This window comes from Macrotis lagotis, chromosome 3 (assembly GCF_037893015.1).
Source record: "Macrotis lagotis isolate mMagLag1 chromosome 3, bilby.v1.9.chrom.fasta, whole genome shotgun sequence".
NCBI lineage: Eukaryota > Metazoa > Chordata > Mammalia > Peramelemorphia > Peramelidae > Macrotis > Macrotis lagotis.
Window position 1 is genome coordinate 294357968 of NC_133660.1, and position 10473 is coordinate 294368440.

The following is a 10473-nucleotide window of genomic DNA, read 5'->3' on the forward strand; positions in this document are numbered from 1 at the left end:
GGAGATACCAGCAAACCAAGGGGATAGGATGGCACCCATGCCTAGCCTAAAGAAGAGGGCAAAGAGAAGCACTGAGGAAGGAGAGAAAGCCCCAAACCTATCTGTCAAAAAGCAGAAGGAGGTATTGTTTGGGGCAGCTCCAGACCAACTGGGGTAGGGACATTGGCCAAGACTCTTGGGTTTGCCAAACTGGAACCTTCTTTCATGTTCATATGGTGGACAAGATGGGGATAGGAACCCAGCCAAGCAATACGAAAAGCCTTCCTGAAGTAACAGGAGTTAGAGGTGAGAGGGAAAACCCAGATTACAGTGCCTGCATCACCCTGAGATCAGGGGTGAATATCTTTTGTTCTAAAGTCCTTTCCTGGGCTTTGCCTTGTCCCATTTCTTCCTCCCATTTGCCCCTCACTTTACCCACTTTGCCTCCCCCTCACTCATTTCTCCAAGTACCTTAACTCTGCTGGCTCTTTTCCCACCTTCCACTCTTAACAGATGTTCCTTTCCGCCCCCTGCCCCAGGCAGTTACCCCTCCATTTCCTGCCATAGAACTAGATATAGCTAATGAGAGACATGCTCCCCTCTAGCTTCAGCTTGGGAATCTGACCTCCTGAAGATGTGGGGCGGTCAGAGGTGGCAGGGACAGGGGAGGATGAAAGTCCTGATGCTGAGCAAGTCATGACTCCCACACCTGCTCAGAAACTTGGAATCAGAGGCACAGAATTTTCAGGCTGGGAGATAGCTTGGAATACAGAAGGTCATATCTGGGAGGGACAATGGAAGATAGAAAATAATAATGATGGCTCATAATCCTGTAGCCCTCTCCAATTCACAAAATGTTGTTCTGGCAACAAATGTTGTTCTGGCATAAATAGTGCAAGCATTTTTAGTGTCATTTCAGAGAGGAGGAAACTGAGGCTCTAAAGAGATTAATTATCAAATAGGCATTAAGTTTCAGAACCATAGGATGCCTGATAGAATGTCTGAATCAAAAGAAACCTTAGAACCAAAGATGTCAGAGCTAGAATGAGTTTTTTACTGGGTAACTGATGTATCAAAACAGAAGGGACATGAGAATAGAGAATATTAGACAGAAAAGGGAACTCTGATGTGATTTTATTCAGACTAATTTTAGTCTTAACTATCCCCTCAAGACCCTATCCCTTTTGGGGGAGTTAGTAAATGGGACATCTAGGAGCATTTAGACATCACACAATTCATTGTGGAAAATTAAAAAAAAATCACATGTGCAAGTCATTCAGAGTTTCTATTTTGAAATTAATCTGGGAATGGTTGGGGAGCACTTGTAATTTCTGTTCTTTGTTGTCTCTGAAGCATAATTCATGTGGTATTGAAGAAATTCCCCTTTTCCTAGAAAGCGGCCCACACACATGCCTGAACTTCCTGCTCAAAGAGCAAGGTCAAGGTTGAAGATAAAGATTGAAAATCATCTTCAAGTTGTCAAGATGGTGGAGATCTCGAAGAATTGGGGCGCTGGGATGGGGCTGGAAGTCCAAAACCTCTCTGAGAACCCCCTCTAAAATGTCTACCACAGGCCAAGATGGCAACATGAAGGGATCGAGTCTTAAGAGCTCTCTGATAAAAACTGACAAACTAAGGACTCTAACTAAACTTTCGAGACACAGAACCCACAAAGGGACCCAGTGAGGCAGTTCTCCTACTCAAGGTAACCTGGAAAAGAGCAGAAAGGCTCTGCTCCCTGGGGTCGGAGGGGCAGCCCGCCAGAGGGGTGGCCTGCCAGAGCCAAAGAACTTCAGCCTCCTGGAGGCAGACTCAGGGGGCTGGGAGCCCTGGCTCACAGCAGCAGGGGAGTCTCCTGAGTTGCACCCCGGGGAGCATCGGGCACAAAGTGGGGGAACAGTGGGGGACCTCTGCCAGAGCGAGCAGGTGGAGCCTAGCCCTCAAGGCACACAGCAAGCAGCTTGGTCTTTAGGCAGCCTAGACCTGGAAACAGAAGCAGACGGAGCAGGAGCCCCCAGGGCATGAGCCCATTGAGCTGAGGGAGTGGAGTGAAGAGAGAGAGACTGCCCAAGCTCTTTCCTCTGCCCCTGGAACAGGACTCTGGGGCTCTGAACATATTCAGATTCTGATCCCAATCTAGGCCCCCCCATCTCGGCCCTGTGGCAGAGGGGGGTGCTTATGGTCATTCACAGACCAGGAGGGAGGACAGAACCTCACACATTGAGACCCTTGTGGGAGTGTCCCAAAAGCTCAGGAAGCACCCCAAAAAACAGGCTTAGGCTGGGAAAATGAACAAGCAAAGAAACAAGAGGAAGACCATTGAGAAATATTTTGCAAATGAGCCCAAGAAGGATCAAAATACTCAGTCTGAAGATGAGGAAGCACAAGCTCCTGCATCTAAAGACTCCAAGAAAAAACAGAAATGGGGCTCAGGCTATGACAGAGCTCAAAAAAGACTGAAAATCAAATGAGGGAGTTGGAAGAAAAACTGGGAAAAGAAAGGAGAGAGATGCAGGAAAAACATGAAAATGAAGTCAGCAGCCTAGTCAAGGAAATCCAAAAAAAATGCTGAAGAAAATAGCATGCTTAGGTAAAATGGATAAAACAGTTCAAAAAGTTATTGAGGAGAAGAATGCTTTAAAAAGCAAAATTGGCCAGATGGAAAAAGAGATAAGAAACTCTCTGAGGACAACAAATCCTTCAGACAAAGAAGAGAATTCAGGGAGATTGATGAATTTACCAGAAATCAGGAATCAATACTTCAAAACCAAAAAAATGAAAAATTAGAAGAAAAATGTGAAATATCTCATTGAAAAAACAACTGATATGGCAAACAGACTTAGGAAAGATAAATTGAAAATTATTGGAATACCTGAAAGTCATGATCAGGAAAAGAGCCTTGACATCATTTTCAAAGAATTACTACAGGAAAATTTCCCTGATATTCTAGAAGCAGAGGGCAAAATAGAAATGGAGAGAATCCACTGATCCCCCTGAGAAAGAGATCCCAAAAACCATCCCCCCCAGGAATATTATAGCCAAGTTCCAGAACTCCCAAGTCAAAGAGAAAATATTACAAGCAGCCAGAAGGACACAGTTCAAATATTGTGGAGCTGCAGTCAGGATCACACAGGACTTAGCAGCAACTACAGTGGAAGCTCATAGGGCTTGGAATACAATATACCGGAAGGCAAAAGAGCTTAGAATGCAGCCAAGAATGAACTACCCAGCAAGGCTGAATGTCCTCTTCCAGGGAAAAAAGGTGGACTTTCAATGAACCAGGGGAATTTCAAAGGTTCCTTTTGGAATGGACAGAGCTGAACAGAAGGTTTGATCTTCAGATACAGGACTCAGGTGAAGCATGGAGATTGGAGGAGAGGGGGGAAATATGAGGGACTTAATGAGGATGAACTGCATGTATAGAAAAATGACACTGATAATATTCATATGAACCATCTCAGTTAATAGAGCAGGTAGAGGGAGCTATTATAGTTGAAGCACAGGAGAAAGCTGAATTCGAAGATAAAATATGGTGTAAAAATGGAGTCAATAGGAAAAAAAGGGAAATGGAATGGGAGAAAGAAAAAGGAGAGGGGGAATAGGCAAAGATATTTCACATAATAAGATTTTTTTTAATTACAATGAGCTATTACAATGATATGGAAGGGGGGGAGGCAAGGGGGAATGAGGGAACCTTTGCTCTCATCAGAGGTGGCTAGGAGAGGAAACAGCATATATACTCAATGGGGTATAGACAACTGGAGTAAGAAGGAGGGGGGAGCAGGGGGAAGGGGTGGGGATGTGAATAAAGGAGGAGAGGATGGACCATGGGGGGAGAGTGGTCAGATATAACACATTTTCTTTTTTGCTTCTTGCAAGGGGCTGGGATTGGATGGCCTGTCCAGGACCATGGGGCCAGGTGGATTCTGGGCCTAAGGGGTGGTATGGGGGCTCAGGACTTCTTGGCCCCAGGACCAGGGATCTGTCTGCTGCGCCACTCAGCGACCCTACAGCAGAGTCAGAGTGAAAGGAGAGAGAAAATATAGTACATGGTAGTGGAGAAATAAGAAAGGAGGGAGTTGCGATCAGCAATGGCAATGTTGGAAAAATATGGAAGTAACTTTTGCGATGGACTTATCATAAAGAATGTGATCCACCCACGACAGAGTTGATGGTGTTGGAACAAAGACTGAAGCACATTTTTTGTTATTATTATTTGGGGGAGGGTGCAGGGCAAGTGGGGCTGGGTGGCCTGCCTGGGGCCACATAGCAGGGTGATCTTTGGGTGTCTGGGGCCGGATTTGGACCCAGGTGCTCCTGGCTCAAGGGCCAATGCTCTGTCTGCCACCCAGCCACCCCTACTATTATTGCTATTTTAAATTATTTGGGGTCTTTTTTTTTCTTCTTTTTGGTTTTTGCAGGGCAGTGGGGATCGGGTGGCTTGCATGTCACATGGCTGGGTGATTATTGGGTTTACAAGGCTGGATATGGACTCAGGTGCTCGTGGCTCCAGGGCTGGTGCTTCGTCCATTGTGCCACCTGGCCATACCTTCAATTATTACTATTTTTTTTTTAATTTTAATTTTTTTCTCTCCCCTTTACTTTTTCGCCCAAGCAAGTCTATCTATATTCATGGTGGGAGGGGTATTTTGTTTACTTGTAAACAAGCGTATTTTATTAATGTAAAAAAAATTTGTACAAAATGAGAATAAAAAATAAATTAAAAAAATGTCTACCACATGTATTCATGCAGCTCTCTTGAGATAAACCCACTTCCTTCTGAGGCAGCCTATTCTACATTTGGATGGCACAGAACAGCTAAGAAGGGTCACTTTGTGTTAAACTTAAAATGCTTCTTTGCTACTTCTTTCCATCCGTTCTAGTTTGTCTTTTGGAGCCAAGCAAACCCAACATTCCACTTCCATAGAACAGTTTGGAATATACTTGAAGGGCGCAGTCCTAGGTCCTAGAATATTCTTTTCTTCAGACTGAGCATTCTCATTTCCTTTCCCTAAATGCATGCCATCATGTGAAGATCCTTCACTATCCTGATCCCTTCTTCAGGACATGCTCTAGCTTCATCTGCCCAGAACTGAACCAGATACTAGAGATGGGGCCTGATCAGGATAGTTTAGAGTGGGACAATGAATGAATGAATGAATGAATGCATTTCTTAGGGCACTAGATTGTGGGTGACTAGGAAGCTGAATTAGTTAGGAAATCTTGAGTTTAAATCCCATATGGCCCACTTGTTGGTTGTACAACTCTAAGCAAGGCACCAAGCCTTTCTCAGACTCAGTTTCCTTATATTTAGCCTAGAAATAATAATAGCATCTACCTTTCAGGGATTTTGTGTGATGAGAGGACAGGTATAAGGCCCTTTGTAAACTTTAAAGTGCTGTTATAATCATTCATGCCAAGAACTGGACTTTGTTGAAAAAAATATTCTAATCATGTTGTGGGTGCCTGACTGTTCGCTTGATCTGAGGTTCTTTTTTTAAAGGAAGGTAGGAAAAAAAGCATTTATTAGTATTCTAGGTACTATGTTAAACACTTTATAAACATTCTCTCATTTGATCCTCAAAATAGCATTGAAAGATAGGTGCTATTGTTATTCCCATTTTACAGTTGAGGAAACTGAGACAGAGGTTGAATGTCTTACTCAGGGTCACACAGCTAAGAAGTGTCTGAGACAGATTTGAATCTGGTTATTACTGACTCTGGGCACTGTACTCCCTACAAAGGGCAGCGCTCTGGTCAGACATAGAAGATAGCCCTGGACGTTAGAATACCTAGCACTATCACTTCCTCAGACTAGCACATACTATTCCTTGTTTAATACACCCCACGACTGATTCTGCTTTCTTGACTACTCTATCACTGCCTCTTCCTGTTGGGCTTGCAAAATGTATCCAAAACCTTATATCTCCAGAGTAGAAAGTGTAGTTGAAGAAAAAGAAAAGAATGATGATTGAGCCTTGCATATGTACTCACATTTTACTGGTCCATGATTATATTAGACCTTCCCAGAAAGATTTTACAAAGAGGCAAGAGGGGAGGGATAGAAAGACAAGGGAGAACAGGGCCAGATACACCTTGGAAGATGAGAGGAAGAAATCTTTTGCTATTAAGCAACCAGACCCTCTATCTCCCAATCCCCTGGGGTCCAACTCATTGCACTCTTATCAGGGGGTAGATGGACTTGAAGAGGGGAGCCAGGACTGAGTGACTTTCAATGGAAACTTTGTGCTACACACCTAGTGAGAAGAATCCAGGAAGAAAAGGTTGAGCATCTTAGGTCTCTAAAAATAGGAGCCTTAGAGTTTGTCTAGCCAGATTCCAAAGCAAACTATCCCCACAGAGGAAATTCAAAGCAACAGGCAGGTTTTAATCAGAGAAGACCTTTGTCTGTTCCAGAGCACAGATGCCTTTAGGGATGTCCTAGGTATTTGTTTCACTTAAGAATTATTCACATTTTCCTTCAAAGAGAAAGGACTCGGATATCACCAGCAGAGTTAATAACTAGTATTTTTTCCTCTACTGAGGACAAAAGTTATTGAGGAAAATGGGAAAGTGATAAATACAATTGTATGTTCATAGATGGGCTTGGACCATATTTCTTTTCTATCAGTTATGCCAATGAGAAACTTCTCCAGTGTCTACCCATCCCCTTTGAAGGGAAAGAACTATATAAGACCATGAGATGTGAGGATGGTGGATTCTGGACCAATGAAGAGATGAAACCCCACCCATCCCAAGTTGGGACAGATCCTTGAATGCCTTATTCTTTTTCAGGGTCCACTTCTCCTTTCCCATCCCCTTAGAAGGTGCAAAACAATTTTAAGATGCTGAGATTTAAAAATGATGGAATCTGGACCAACAAAGAGACAAAAAAAAAAATGCTCCCCTCCCTCATTGAGTTGGCCTTCTAGGACAAATCCTTGACTGCCTTACCCTAGTTGCAGTTCTGATTACCAGATAATCGGTTTTTGGCTTCTCCTTAGAATGAGGATCACATGTTCAGTCTGTGTATGTTCCACATCAAGGGAATATCTTGTGGAAGAGCCTATATACCAATCCAAGGGCATCTAACCTCGCACCATGAACATCATCCTACCTAGAACCTCAGCCAGAGGAGTTGCTTCTTGTTTGGAGTGCTGCCTCTGCTTTCTTCAACTTTCCAGGCAAACTTTTTATAATATTCTTTCAGAGCTGGCTACTCACTGAGCCTTCTGGGGCCTGAATAGACACTGAACTTCTTCCTTCTGTCAGGTAGGACAACCTAACTCATTTTTTCTGAATACTTGAGCTTTTTCTTCTCTTCCCAATCTAGCCTGGTCGATAATGTCTGTGATAATGTCTGTTCCTCTATCACTTTTCCTGACTGAGAGAACTCCACATTTTGAGATTTGAATCCTGCTTTTTTCTTACCGTATAGGATGATCTTAAGCAATTCACTTTCCCCCTCTCTAGTCCTCCATTTCACCACTTATAAAATAAGGGAACTAGACTAGATGGATCCTTTCTTCTCATAGTGCTTTGTATTAGTTTCCCAACAGGGATCTGGGAAGGCTCTGAGCTTTTTCCTTCAATTCTGGTTATTGAAAATGGATATTTTATTTTGAACTTCTTGCCTTCTTCAACTTAGGAAGATTTGAAATGGGTTCCTTCTAGAAACTCTTGGGCATGTCCTTGGCCTGGGATCCTCCTTATCACCACTGACAATCTGACATTGATCCTCTAGGAAACAGACTCTCTGTTTGGAAAAGGATTTTCATTTCCATCAGCTCTAGGAGTTTCTTTTCTTCAAGAGAATAAGATATGCCCATGGTCTCAATCTTATTCTCAACACTTCTATGCTAACCCACTCACATCAATTGGCACTGGTAAGACCTTGAGGCTTCTTTCCTTTTTCTACCATTCTTACCACTCCCCCCCCCCTCATATTGAGTTGGGCTCTTTGGTGGGTGCAACACAAATGAATGTTTACAAAGCAAAGATTTTTTCCCTATGGATCTTCTGATAGTGGAAATTCCATCTTCAAGAACCCATTCTGTCCCATACAATGCCCTATCTTCCTCATAGTAGGATCTATTTGCCATTGGCCTGTACCTTGGAGTGGGGTGCTAAGGAAGGAAAGTCAAATCTAGCACTGAAAGACCTGGGTTTACTTTGAAAGAGTAAAGAATTTTGATCAATGCAATGATCAGTCATGATTCCAGAGGTTCAGTGATGATGAAAGATGTCACCCATCTCTCTTGACTGGGGGGTGGCCTCAGGGTTTGAAGGAATTCTATAGGAATTTGTTTTTGCTTGACTATACATACTTATCCCAAGAATTTTATTTTTCATTATCTTTTTTTTTCCCCCCAGTGGAGGGATGGAGGAGATGGGAGGTGATAAGATGAATTTTGATCCTTAAAAAGAAAATAAAAAGATTTAAAAAGTCAGAGTTGAAACCCTACCTCTGCCTCTTGTTTTCTAGGTGACCTTAGGCCACTGAATTCCCTTTTCTCTCTTAGTTTCCTCTATCCATAAAATAACCTAAACTGACTCTAGATTATCTCCAAGGTATTTTACAGCTCCAACTCCATGCACAGATGAACTCTCCCAAGGTCCTTGACTAGCAAGAACTTTCTCTGATACTCAGGTCATCTTTCTTCTTCCTTCTTGCCCCTTCCCAGAGGTTGGAGGTTCCTTTGCATCTCATGTTTAGTTTGGAGCTCATGTGCTGTTTTTATTCTTTATAAAGGCCAATGTCAATCAAGGTAACAGAAAACTGAACTTATGGGTTGGATTCACAGCTCTTCTGCACTAAGATGATACCAGCACCATGGAAGAACTTGGGAAAAAAAACTAGGTCTAACAAGGAGGATGAAGGGTCTATAGTGAAAACACTGGTCTTTTCTGGACCCCCAGAAGCCATCAATTCAATGGGTCACTTTAATCTACTGTAGGATATTTTGAGAAATTGGAATCAACAATGCCCTATACTGATTGGTGTCTATGCTACCTTCTTATTGAGTAGTCACACCTCAGGACCCAGGTAGAGTATCTTATGGGTTGAGGAAGTAGGAAGCTACATAGGCAAATGACTTCTAGAGAGGTGATCAATAAGTCCCTAGACTGATTCTGGTATTTCATACTCTATATGCCAAGACAGGTGACACAGTGGAAAGATCTCTGGGAAGACCTGAGTTAAAATCCAGCCCCATACAGTTCTGTCACTTCATCTCTGACAATAGAGAAAAACACTCAATTTTCTCCACCAAAAATGAGGAATAAAGGGATAATATTTGTAAAGTCCTTTGCATGGTGCCTTAACCTCAGTAGGTGCTTAATAAAGGGTATTCTCTTGCTTTCTCAACTCCACCTCTGGTGTTCTGCACTTTATGTGTTATGGTTCCTTCAAGCACTGACATTCTATGCTCTATAGCAGGTATCAACAGATCATGGAAAGGGTTGACTTTTGGAGTCAGATGGCCTAGATCTGAATTCCTGTTTGAATCCCAACTTTGGACAAATCATGCCATCTCCCTAAACCTGTTTTCTCCTCTATCCAATCAAAGTCCTTCCTCAAAATCTCATGACCCAGAAAGTAAAGGAAGAGTCTGTGTCCGTCACACTAACTGGAAGGAGTGTGAGTGTCCTTGGATATGAGTGAGGTAGTTGAGAAGAGAGGGACCTGGAGAACCATAGTAAAGAGAAAGTGATAGCTGGAGATAAGAGAGGCAGAAATACGGCACTAAGAGATAAGAGATAGATTATCTTTGAGAGATAAGAGGAAGAGATAGTAGGGGATAAGAGACCTGGAGAATGGAGAACAGAGAAAGGAGAAAACCTTTGGGGACAAAGCAACAACATTACAGAGGAAAAAACAGTCCCCAGCAGGAAAGTGCTGAGTCAATATCAATTGGTCAATAGGTTCCTTGGGAATCACATGCCTCAGGAATCAGCCTAAGAACCTTATTATCCAAATTACTGATGGATAGAACCCTAAAATCCCAAGTTCAAATTACCCATTTATTTATAGGCAAGTCACTAAACCTGTTTCAGCCTCAGTTTCCTCATCTGTAAAATGAAGATAAAAGACCCATCTCATGAATTTATTATGAGACTTAAGTGAGACTTTGCAAACCTTAAAATTTTACATGAGTATTATCTACCCTAAGAGGAAGAATAATTTAAAAGAAAAAAAGCCCCAAATGTGGAGTCAGAGAACCTCATTTCTGGTTCTGCTTCTTAATACTCAGATGATTTTGGATAAGTCACTAACCTTGATAGTTTTCTTATCTGTGGAACCAAGGATTTGAACCAGATCAGGTTTCTTAATCGTTTTTTTCTGTTCAAAGGCTATAATTGGCAGACTGGGATAATCTTATGGATCTCTTTTCAAACTTTTATATACATATATATATATATATATATATAGATAGATAGATAGTATGTATGTATGTATGTATATTGTGTATATATGTGCATGTGTATATATAC